The sequence below is a fragment of the Centruroides sculpturatus genome, unplaced genomic scaffold (assembly GCF_000671375.1).
Source record: "Centruroides sculpturatus isolate CEXI.00-Female unplaced genomic scaffold, Cexi_2.0 scaffold168, whole genome shotgun sequence".
NCBI classification, from domain to species: Eukaryota; Metazoa; Arthropoda; class Arachnida; order Scorpiones; family Buthidae; genus Centruroides; species Centruroides sculpturatus.
Genome location: NW_019384519.1, coordinates 828,581 through 842,126, shown reverse-complemented (window position 1 = coordinate 842,126; position 13,546 = coordinate 828,581).

The following is a 13,546-nucleotide window of genomic DNA, read 5'->3' as shown; positions in this document are numbered from 1 at the left end:
ACATCTACGAAAAAATTAATATTTCGATAATATTTCCTACATGATATAATTAAGCTGAAATTTCAGTAAAAACAAAACTTTCTCCAATAATCAAATATTATTTTCAGAAGATATTATTGTAAAATATTAAAAATCTCAAATAATCTTAACTTATATATCACAAACTGGAACTGCTAAGGCTTAATCCACAAAACAAAAACTCAAGATTTCTTTTAACTACTATATAACATTAATATCTTGGGTATAACTGAAATCTGGCTAGTCACACCAGTTAATGAAATTATAAAAAAATAGAATGGAATATACAATTATATCTTCTGACGCACAGAAACCAATAGGACCTGGGAGACCGCATGGAGGACTTTGTCTAATAGTAAAAAAAACCTTTGGTTCCGTAAAATTTATACAAAAAGCAACTAATTATATTCTAATCTTATTACAAATTGATAATACTGTAATAAAATATTTATACAAAAAGTTAATTATTATGGTGTACGTTCAGCCTGACCAGATAGACTTACTAAATGAAATATTCAAAAATCTCGAAAAATGGAAAAATATCTTTCCATACGTATTATTATTTGGTGATTTTAACTCCAGAGACTATTCTTTGAACCATTTACTATGAGATTGTGAAGGACTAAAGAAATATCATAAAAAAATATGAAATTAAAGAAATAACATGTACGAAGCAAAATCAAGACTTTAGAACTAAATTAAACAATTTTCTTTTTGAAACCGTGTCCTGTTTTATATTTGTGGCGTAGTAAACACTAGTATTGTGTTTTATTCCAAAGACACATGGCAAATTTTCATCAAATTCCTTTATTAGTTGATACGGTACATTGTTTTTTACTCGTTTCGGGCTTGGCCCCTCTTCAGTCAACTAAAATACAATATATATATTTAACTTATTACAGGAGAGTGTTTACATAAGACAGTGAGTACATGAACGATATATAGACATACCTTTTGGTTACACTTTGTATAATTTAAAACATGTAAAATCTGCTTTAATCTTTGTAAAACTAGTATATATTATAAATTAAAAGGTTAAAATATTCTAAAATCTTCTATTATAAACATGGTTCGATACAACACAACTGTAGAAAAATTTTTGCTGTTTCCTCCCCCTTTCCACCTTCCACCCCTTTTTATTTTTTCTTATGCGCTGGTATCTTAAGTGTTGCCACGAGAGAAAGAAATTATATTAACTTTAAAATTTTCAGAGCAGCGATACAATACATATATGTAAAAATTAGAAGATTAAAACGAGCCCTGAAAAAATATAAGACAAACACCAAGATAGGATCGTTAGAAAATAAGGAAGAAATAAAATACAATCAACAATATGAAGAGAACAAATATAAAAAATTAATTAAAAAAATTTCAATACCCAACTAAAATAGAACTTACAAGTTGGAAAGAAACTCTTATACTAAACAAAACAGAAATAAACCTACCAATAAACATCAAGGAAATACTATATAGAGGATTAGATTTCAACGGCCCCAATAAATGGGACGTCTTAAATATAATACCAAATCTAGACAAAATGTGTAATGATCTACCTGAAACAGAATCAACTATAATGAAAAGTAAACTAAGTAATAAAATTAAACCATATATAACTAAAGAAAGAAACAAAACAATAATAAAAGAACCAAGCTATCTTCAATACAAGACCCAAATCCAAGAGATGAATAACTTCCTAAGAGATAACGCATTACAAATTATTAAAGCTGGCAAATCAAAACAAACAGTAATAGTTAAACAAGAGTGGACAAGAAATAAAAAACAAGAAATTGTAACCAATAATAAATTTAAAAAGCTACCTATAAACTCTATACATGTAATATATTTAGAACTTAAGAAAAGAATTAATAAACTCGAAAAACTTAACAAGATTACTAAATCAGAAAAATGGTTCATACTAAACGAAGAAAATAACCGTATACCAAAACTAAATATAAAACTTAAAACGCACAAGACAGGAGAAAAAGTAAGACCAATAATAGATTTTAAATATTCAACGTTATATAATCTGGAAAAATTTCTAAAACAAAAGCTTAAAAAATACAAGAACTCACACCTTGCAATTAAAAACGCAGACGAACTCATAAAAGAACTAAACAGAATCAATATAGAAGAAAAGTATAGAATAGCAAGCCTCGACATAGTTGATATGTACCCGTCAATAACTTGGGATCTAATAGAAGAAAAGCTTAATAAGCTAGACGTCAACAAAGAAATAATAGAATTAATAGAATTTACATATAGAAGTAACTATTTCGAAACCAACGAAGAATACTATACTCAGACAGATGGGATAAGTATGGGATCCGTAATCGGCCCGAAACTTGCCGAATTAATTATGATAGACATCGATAATATAATATGTAACATACCAGGAATAAAATTCTACAGAAGATACGTAGACGACATTTTAATAATATATGACGAAACAGAAATTAAGATAGAAGATATTAACAAGCAGACAAATAGTATACATAAAGCAATAAAATTTAAAATAGAGACCGAAGATATAACAAGACAAAGCATTAACTACCTAGATATTACAATAACAAGATTAAAACATCATCTCGAATATAGAACATTCAAGAAACCGAGCTCTAACCAAGTAACAACAAGATATCAATCAAAAATTCCGTCATACATTAAATACAATATATATAAAATGGAATATGACAAAATCATAAACCGGACAAGCCAAGAAGCACATATAAACGAAGATCTAATGAAATTAAGGAAGAAGTTTCTCTTAGCAGGATTTCCGCAAAGATTACTAAAACAATGGGAAACCAGAATTAAAGATCCCAGAAACCCATGTAAAAATAAAGATAAACAAGCAAATAAAACAAAATATATTAACTTTCCATATATCAAAGGTTTATACGAACAAATCAGCAAAGAAATAGAAAAAATAAACTACAAACTAGCACCATCATATCAAAAAATGGAAAGCAGACTGTTAACCACGAACCAGAAGAAAAACCAGCAAATACCGACTGAAAACCAAGGTGTAGTATACAAAATTCCATGTACCCGTGCAAACAAAAAAAACATTACATAGGAGAAACAAAAAGAAAAGTAAAAACTAGACTGAAAGAACACATCGCAGACCTTAAATACAATAGAATAAATTCTGCATTTTACGAACATTGTACTATAAACAACTGTAATATAGATAAAGATAACGTAGAAATACTGCATAGAGAAAAATTAACGTACAACAGGAAGTTTAAAGAAACCATAGAAATTATGAAAAGTAAAGACAGTATAAATAAAAACTTAAGTCTTAAAATAAACGAAAACTGGATTAGTATATTATAAATCATTATTTATTTATTTATTTATTTTATTTATTTATTTATTTATTATTATTATAATAATATTTTTTCCTTTTTTCTATCGAACGTCATACATGGCAACACTTAAGATACCAGCGCATAAGAAAAAATAAAAAGGGGGTGGAAGGTGGAAAGGGGGAGGAAACAGCAAAAATTTTTCTACAGTTGTGTTGTATCGAACCATGTTTATAATAGAAGATTTTAGAATATTTTAACCTTTTAATTTATAATATATACTAGTTTTACAAAGATTAAAGCAGATTTTACATGTTTTAAATTATACAAAGTGTAACCAAAAGGTATGTCTATATATCGTTCATGTACTCACTATCTTATGTAAACACTCTCCTGTAATAAGTTAAATATATATATTGTATTTTAGTTGACTGAAGAGGGGCCAAGCCCGAAACGAGTAAAAAACAATGTACCGTATCAACTAATAAAGGAATTTGATGAAAATTTGCCGTGTCTTTGGAATAAAACACAATACTAGTGTTTACTACGCCACAAAAATAAATTAAACAACCTTACGTTAAATCAAATGTAAAGAATAAATGATCGTTTAACATGGCAATTCCCATGACGCAGCTAAAAGAAAAAGAAAGCAATAGAATTGGGCGTATTCAGAATCTCAACATCAATCCAGTGAAATTGTGCCGAAAGTAACGCAACTACTGCCGTTTTCTAAAGCAATGGTGCACAAGGTATTTTCATTTCCGACCCCCTTCTATTTTGTGTAAAATTTTGTCGTGACCCTTGGATAGACAGTAGACGTTATTTTAATCGTCAACGTAATTATAGAGAAATCCTTTCCGGGCTTTGCGCTTGTTTTTGCCTTATTAAAGGTCTGAATATAACAAATAATTTTACTGATACCTGATAATTGTTGAAGAAAAGCCTTATATTTTTTTATTGTGAAATAAAGTTATTTGAATTTGACGACCCGAAACATTTTTTCAAACCACGGTTCACCAATGTTCTAGAGAACACAAACGCTGACTCTGGCGATATCGGGGGGAAAACAATAAAAATGGCGAATGATGTGGACTTCTACGTTACGTTAAATTTATTTTTAAACTTATTTAATCAGAACAGCTTATTCGAAAATGAACATTTCGAAAAGAGAAATAAGAAAGAAAACTGTTTTAATTTTCATAGTTTTAAATAATTAATTCAATCCTAAGATTACAATTTAATTAACTATTTAAAAAATTATGTGATGTCTTAAGTAAATATATTAGTATATTAAAATATTCTATTAATGTACTAACCAAATATTTCTTTATTCAAGGTGTTATTCATCAACAAATAAATTAAATTCAAAACTGTAAACGCAAAATAGAGCTCTTACGAGCCTCATGGTATCTGACATTTTGTTTGCTGGTGTTTTGAGCACCTAAAAAACGCTTGCAGTTTGCTGAAGCACTCTGGCAGCAACTGGAAGTCATCTGAGATATTGAACAGATATTCTGAAAAATGGTGGCTACACGCTGAGTTTTTGAATACGCTCATTGTTTGGCTAGACAGGCGGTGTAATGCTGCTTACACTACGAAAAACAACGCCACACTGAGCAGAAAAATGCGAGATGTCTCAAAATTAGCAGGGAGGTCATGTGAGCACGTCAATGAAATTTGAGGCAACTGACCAGAACCGAGATAAATTTTTCGTGAAAAAAATCAACGAAAACCGAAAGAGACGACAGCCGAAGTCAATGAAAACCGACATATTACTCCATTTCTTTTTTTTTAAATTTTTGCAATAGTTTTGTTTATTTCAATTCTTTTTCCTTTATCAGTAGAAGTAAGTATTAATATATACGTGTGCACGGCTTTCCTCGGTTTTTCATAGAATGTGAAATTAAAAGAAGTTGACAAGAACAACGCCTTTGTTTTTTTATGCAAATATTACTTTCTCGTACATCCATTTGTAGCCTATGTAGTAAGTGTTATCAAGTTAGTATTCAGATCTATGAATTCGCTATCAGCGAAAGACAGAAAAGATCTTGAGCAAAATTCTCTGCCAATCTATCTTCCAAAAGATGGAATCTCGTCTAAAGGAAGAACTTTTTACCTAATTTCACAGCGATGATGTCTTGTCTTTAGGCAGGCATTAAGCTTGTTGGCAAGTGAGAATATTTATATTCTTTTTATATAAATAGTATCAAGCGCTAGTTATGCAGACAAATTTCATTTGCCTAATAACTGAAACATTTCAGGAGGCGATACAAACGTTTTCAACTTTTCAATTATAGTCGTGATTTTATCATGTAAAACTCATTAGAAGATCATCATGTGACAATTCATAACGCCACGACTGTCTCATAATTCAAAAAAGTAGATGTAGAATTTCAAAGGAGGGAGACTTTTCTGACCTACAATGACAAATCAGTTGTGAGGAAATAAACCTAAATTTGTTGGTATTCCCATTATATATTACTTTTTCAATCTATGGGAAACACATAAAATATAGAATATTTCTTTGCTTTAGTAAAACTGAAAATAAAATGTTTTATACTAGAGACACTTGTATTATAGATGGGGTCGAGCCGCATGAAAAAGCGAAGTAACACCATTATTTCAAAGATTTTTCAAAACCCTCTCGAAGCGTAAGACCATATAATTTTTTTTTTATGACGACTTCACCTATTGAATATACTTTTATTTATCTACTAAATGAAATAGGAACAAAAAATTTCTCAAATTCCTATACATTTTTTTTAGTTCTGTTAATACTTTATATGAATATTTTATTTAAATATGTGGACTGTAAGAAACTACGTACGTAAAATGGGCAATTAAACGTGTTGACACAACCGTTTAATTGCCCATTAAACGGTTGTGTCAACATACGTGAGCTCTTCATCCGTTACATAACATTTCACAATATCTTTAAAACCCTCATATAAAGACTCTTACATAGAGTGTTTTTAAATGATATTTACCTAATCTTTGCTAAGTAAATAAATCAGTCTGAAATTCATTAAGTGAATGTAAGCTAATGAATTGTTTACATTCATAAGTCTGTAATCGTAAAAGAAATAGGATATCAATCCTAATAGTGGTAAGAGCTTTTCTGTCTCTGGAAGTAATCGCATCGATAAGTACGACAACTATTTCATAGAATGTCATCTACAGAAATGAATCGAGAAAAAATAAGAGATATCTTTGGTAACTATTCATTAGAAATTTTCAATACGGCTCAATTGTTTGGAATTAACATATCAAAAAATTCTGCAGGAATCATATACAGTCGACCCCCTATAACACTGTTGATAATTCCGTTTTATATGAATTCCATGTTGTACGAGTCACTTAGATTTTACAAATACGTAAGCCGTTCACAGCCCGGCACACGTATTTGTAAAATTTGTATAACATAAAATAAAAATATAAAAATGTACATAGAAGTATTAAGAAATACAATTACTAACTCATCCAATAAAATTATTATTTTGACTGGTTAGAGCTTTTATTAAATTCCTTAACTATAAACTTCCATGCAGAGGAAAGACTTTCTGCATCCCTCGCATTTAAACAGCATTCCTGTATTTTACTCCTATAAATCTGCAACTTTTCAGCTTTCAACGCCAAAGATGGGAAAGATAAAGTTTCTATGATGGCTGGCTCATTCCATTTGACTACAGATTCTGGTGCTTGTGCCATTTGAGACAAAATTGTTGCATTAGACTCCTTTCTGATATTATAACTATATTCCTTGATTCTAAGTCCCAAACTCCTGGTGGTTACTCCAATACATTATTTTTTAACGCCCAATTGCATATTCTCATAAGGAATTCTATAAACCCCTGCTTTCTCCTCTGACATTATAGCATCCTTTTTGAGGATTTTGTATATATTACGGGCCCTTTTTATAAGCATTCTCGAAGTTTTTCTGCGAGCAATCTCTTTCATAACGCTATTCATACTTTAATAATATTGTGAGATTAGCCAAGGACGCAGAGCTCAATCTACGCCACTTACGGGCACTAGTCGGTAAGACCAGTTCTCTAGCTTTGATAGGAGAGCGTAAACAAAGATGATCTGAACCACGAAGTTCAGACGTTCGTCAGGATTCCTTGACACCAGTTAATCAAACTTATTATACGCGGATTAACACGCGTTTGCGATCTGATTCGGAATAAATTGAGGAGACATTCTTATAAAATAAAACAAGAGTAAATTTAATAAATCTCAAACAAACGAATACAAAAATTCGATTACAACCATTTAGCGACAAACTAGAGGCTACGACTAAATCTATGCTAATGCGCGTTCGAGAGAGAGAGCTCACAAAATGATTCTAAACATACGACCTGTTAGTTGTCGTCGTCTTCGTTTCTGTAGATATCGGACACCTTGTAAATAGGGTTCCTATTACTTTCATACGGGAGATCAATTCGTGCACAAAATATAAAGATATCACTTCTTCTAAGTGTCGACTCGGGACTTCGTCTATCGGACTCCGTTTTGGGCGTTGGCCATCAGGAGGAAAACTGCGTGGAGTTTAGATGCTTCGGATCTGTCGAAGAACTCCTCGAATTCTGACTAATTTCTCCTTTTATTTTCAAAATTTTCGTCCAATTATCGGCTTGAACTTCGTTCATGTGAGCGGATGAAAGGGGAATCGAAGAGGGGTCGAAAGTTCCCATCTAAGCGAGATTTTTAACGGATAAGGGAAAAATAGAGGATGTACGGACTTCCTTTAACGGAAGTAGCATCTGTTATCTATCTTTTCCCACGTCCAAAACACTAATTTTTCACAAAAATGAAGTAATATTTCGTGTCTATAATTTAAACATTATAAATAAAAATTCATAAATTAGACCCAGGGCCTTTCGGATCTCACACCTAGAAAAATCACTTCGGCATGAGACTTGGTATATAGATAGTACTCCTTTTGGGTGTTCAACCCTCAAAACAAGAAAGCCAATTTTGAGAAAAAGACTTTTAAAAATTCGAGCTCAGCTTAAGTACTAAGTTTCGCTAGGACGGCAGCTGCTGAGCAGCTCAGTCAATAGCGTTCTTGGCTACTTTAATATATAATAATAAGTATTTTTAATATATAAATATTAAAATTTTATTATAATAAATAATTTCATTAAAAAATCTTTAACACATATTACATGTCATTTTAATTATAATAATACAAAATAATTACACTACTTATTGTAAAGTTCTTAAAGAGCACTGAGGGAAGGACTGGGAAGTGAAAGCAGTTCGAAATGCATATGAATTGAAAATACAATAAAAGAGTTTATTGGCCTGAATTGCTGTACCGAGAGAAATATTTTCGGATTAAAGAGACAAACATTCACTTAACGAATATACAGCTACAATTATTACATTCTAAAATTTTAAAATTTAAATGATACAGGTCAGTCTCAAAGTCTTATTAAAATATAGGAAAAAGTAGTGTTTGGACTATAATGCCTGAACGAAATGATCAAATTCAAACTTTAAATACACTCAAAATTTAGTTCAGGTTGTATGTGCGGTTTTCAAGTTATCATTGAAACAATGCTGTAAGGAATAACGTGCTGGTACATAATTAAAGCAATCTAATTGATTGAATCCAGCTAATATTAAGAGTTTCTTAATTGATTTCAATAATAAATCTCCATAAAATAAACAGAATGCCTTTCTTAAATACGGCATTATAAAAATTAAATAATCGATTATTTCCTTTAGTGTATTTTCAGTAATAGGTATAGCAGTTATTTCATAGAAGATCACTTACAGAACAATGTATCCGCAAACAATACAAGGGATTTTTGGTAGCTATTTTTATAAAACTTTGGACATAGGCAAATATTTCGGAATTTTAATATCGTGAAAAATATATTAGAAAACAAATTTAAAACGCTTTATAGATTTATAATATATATAATATTCAGTTCATTTCTATATCAAACTATACTGGCAGTGATGGATAAATCAGAGAACGAAATTCATTATTGTGTAGTTTCTTTTCCTCAAAATATATCAAAAGTTCTGCATTTAATCGTTTTTCGCCTGATAATTACTGTATTGATTTCCCTATATCTCTTTAATTCCGGCGACTTCATTCAAAATTTCATTATATGTTTAAACACACTGAAATTGTTTGCTCGCTCATCACCTAAAATAAAATTAGATGATCCGAAATATCATAAAAGAGCAATATACTATTGCTTATTCAGTTATATAACTGTTTACTTGCTTCTATTAAATGCGTATATATATTTAAGATACAGAAATAAACAGATATGGGATGATTTTGTTATTTTTTGTTGCTGTTACATCGCTGTTATTATTGGATACGGTTTGGGCATTATAGTGATACTGGCCTATATCGGATACACGATAATTCGTTGTCTTATGCAAATTAAACATTCCTTTTTAACTGAAATACAAGAAAGAAAATTAACAACAACCAGAGATGTCTGCATTATACACAAGAAAGGAATAATGTTATATCATCTAATCAAAATTGTTGATCGTACGAGCGGTATTATTATCATGGAAGTACCACTGGCTATTTCAACAGAAGCTATTATTATTTTATACGCAGTTCTTTTTATGCATGTACCCAATTACGTTTTATTTGTTGGTTGTATTATTTTTCTTACATTGTTTTTCTCATTAGTGTTTTTTATCTCACTCTTTGTTCCTTTATCAGTGGAGGTAAGTATTAATATTTCTATAATTTATTGAACTTATAAATATCAATATGTATTGATACAATATTATTGTTTGTACAGTTATCGACGATGTGGAATTTGTTGATGTCACTCTATTTTAGATGCTTCGATATTAATTCAGAAATAATGGTTAGATTAATTTTGTATGTTTAAATTAATGACTTTAAATTAAATGAGTTTGAAATTTGAAACTTTAATATAGGTGTTAAACATGCTTCAAATGCAGATAAATTCGAAAGATGGAATGAGTTGTAACAAGTTCTTTATTATAAATAAGATGTTCATTATAAAGGTAAGTTTAATTAAACCGATATGTTATTAATGTAAGCAAATTATATAATCAAGTTTGAATTTCCTACACATCAGCAAAAGAAAATATATAAATTCAGACGTTATTAATATTATTTATTTTTATTTGCACATAATAATGGTATATTGTTTTTTATTGTAGCTAATTAACTACGTTATTATCCAGACAATTGCTTTAGTACAAATCAGTTATAGTCATGGAAGAAATTCGAATTGAAATGCCAGAAGCTAGGAAAGAAATATCACCGAATAAATGTAAAAATATAAAACTATTTTTTTAATTAAAATAGAATAAATATAACGCTATTTCTATGAGTAAAAGATAAAAATATAGCTTAAATCAAATAAATGGAAAAGTAGAAAGATAAATTCATCTAGCATATACTTGACTTTACAGAATAATTATTGACGTTTTTTAACTGTTTTACTGTAAAAGTGTGTGTGAAAATTAGCAATTATCATCACATATGTTGCATAATACATAATACTGTTAAATATTTTTATAATTTTAATTTATATTTCATGTACAAAACTTTTATTATTGTTATTGAATAATAATTTGTTCTACACATAGGCTAAAAAGTATTAAAATCTTCACAAGTGTTTGTCCATCCGGATTAAAAGGAAATGGGAGAAATGGCGGCACCGGAATTGACAAATTTTCATAAATTTTTTGATAAGTAGGCAAAGCTAGTGGAGGATGAAGCATCCTTCTATTAATATATACAAATATTAATACACGGATATGTAAAACGAAAGAAGAGGAAGCATATGTAGGAAACCGTTTTGTATTTAATAATATTGAACTCATTGAAAAATAAATTATACTAGGACATTGTTGATCTCTTTAGAAACAATGTTAATTTTAAAATGATGATAATTTAAAATTAGGTATTTTATGACGAAGAAACACTTAATTTTTATATTTTTAACGAGTGATGTAGATACTATTTATAATTTATTTTGTATACTAGTACATTCTATATATTAACAGGACTTATTATACTGGAATTATGGATGCAGATATTTAGTCTTACAGTTTAAAAATAATGTTCTTTATTAAGTTCACCTGAACAGGTGAACTGAATAAAGAACATTATTTTTAAACTGTAAGACTAAATATCTGTATCTGTAACTGTAAGACTAAATATCTGATGTAGATGTTGCACAAAAAATAAATAATAATAAATTCCCAAAAATATGTTCATTTTCAGTTATTAATCTAAATAAAATAGTATTCAATGTTTATACGTGTTACATAATATAAATTAGTGTGTCTGAATCATGAAAATTACTTTAAAGTTTTTTTTTTTATTTCTAATATGCAAAGCACGAAAATGTGTGTATTGCGAAAACGTTTTATTCATGGCACCATGTTAATTTATACTTTGAAATAAGTGTGATTTTCATCGAGTCTGAGAATAAATTTTAAAACATTTTGTACATTTATCTTTATTATATTGTACACAATAACCTTCTCCTTGATTTTATTATAATGATGATTGTAACTCCAATCGCTTTCTTGCTTAGTGATTCTTTTTGTTTATTCACTCTGTTCATTTTTTTCAAGTTTTTTGTATTAATTACAGAATTAGGAAAATATTTGAAGTATACACTCTCTATAATTATCTTAAAATATATACGATATCAGCGTCATCTCTCCCCCTTTATAACAACCCATCTCTTCTAAATAGAGAAAAGTACAATGTACTGTACGAAATACATTGGTATAAATATATAGGAGATTTTAATAGTTATTTCAGTCACTGAAAAACTGTTGTTCTTCTAGAACAACATTTAAGAAAAAAAATGTGTGAAGATAAATACCATATTTTTAATTTTTAATATTTTCATTAACCTGTTAATTGTGTGTTTTAAATATCTCTCAGGTTAGTAAATTACTTTATTCAAAAAACGAATAAAATTTATTTATTTTATAACAGATCGCCCTGTTCTGTTCTCACATCATCTTACATATGTACCATACAGTGCTTGCTGCCTGTGCCCAGCACATGATGAGCAAATAGTTATTGTTTAAAAAAGAAAAACTGCAATAGATTAAAATGGAGAAATCATTTTCTGCGAACAAATAACACTTTCAAAAATTTTTACAGCAAATAAATTGAATGATTACTTTCCAGGTTATATTTATGGTTTTTTCTATAAATGATGGACACTTTCAATTATGTTAAGTGAAGTAATAAAAAAAAGGTAAATCATATACGTTTTTAAAATTTTAATAATGTATTATTGAATTGCGTTTCGAATATAAACCGAGTCTTTCGTGATTTAGTTTTTGTTTTGTCATGAAAGCTGGCAGTATTTTAAGAAGTCGCGAAATAATTCAATAGAATTAGATTTGAGTGTCAAGTTTCAAGAAGTATCTACAGATAACATCTAAAGAAAGTATTTGACAATGAAAGAAGTATGTTATTTTGGTAAGTTGTATAATTAATGCATTAAATTAAGCTTATATTTGTACTTTTCATTTACCAATAGCTACACTATCAGCAATAAACCAATAGTTATAAGCAGCATAAGAAGACCGTTTTATGATAATATTCGTTGTTCTACAATAAATATTTTTCTAAAACATTTTAAAACAATATAATCGCGAAGAAGACAATTCAGATCGAAAAATATTTCAATTGCTTACAAAAATCTGGAATGCAGAAAATTATTCACTTGACACGCGATATTCACAAGTAAAGAAAACTATTCACGCCACTGAAGAACATTTAAATATTTTTTGCAATTTTGTACATGATTTATTGCACATTTCATTTTTATCTCAGTTCATTAAATATCTTTATTTTTAATGGGCTAAAAAGTAGAAATGACACGAGCAAATCATGTAGAAAATTGAAAAAATATAAATAAATGGAGAAAGTAACATTATGATATACAGTCGACCTCCTATAACACTGTCGATTTTTCCGTTTTATATGATTCCATGTTGTACGAGTCACTTAGATTTTACAAATACGTGTGCCAGGCTGTGAATGGCTCACGTATTTGTAAAATCTAAGTGACTCGTACAACATGGAATTTATATAAAACAAAAAAATCAACAGGGTTATAGGGGGGGTCGACTGTATTCTATTTTGAAAATCGTAAATATTTTATTTATTAATATTATTATCCCGTTTTATTTTAAAGGCTGTGTCATTCAGGAATAATTTGATG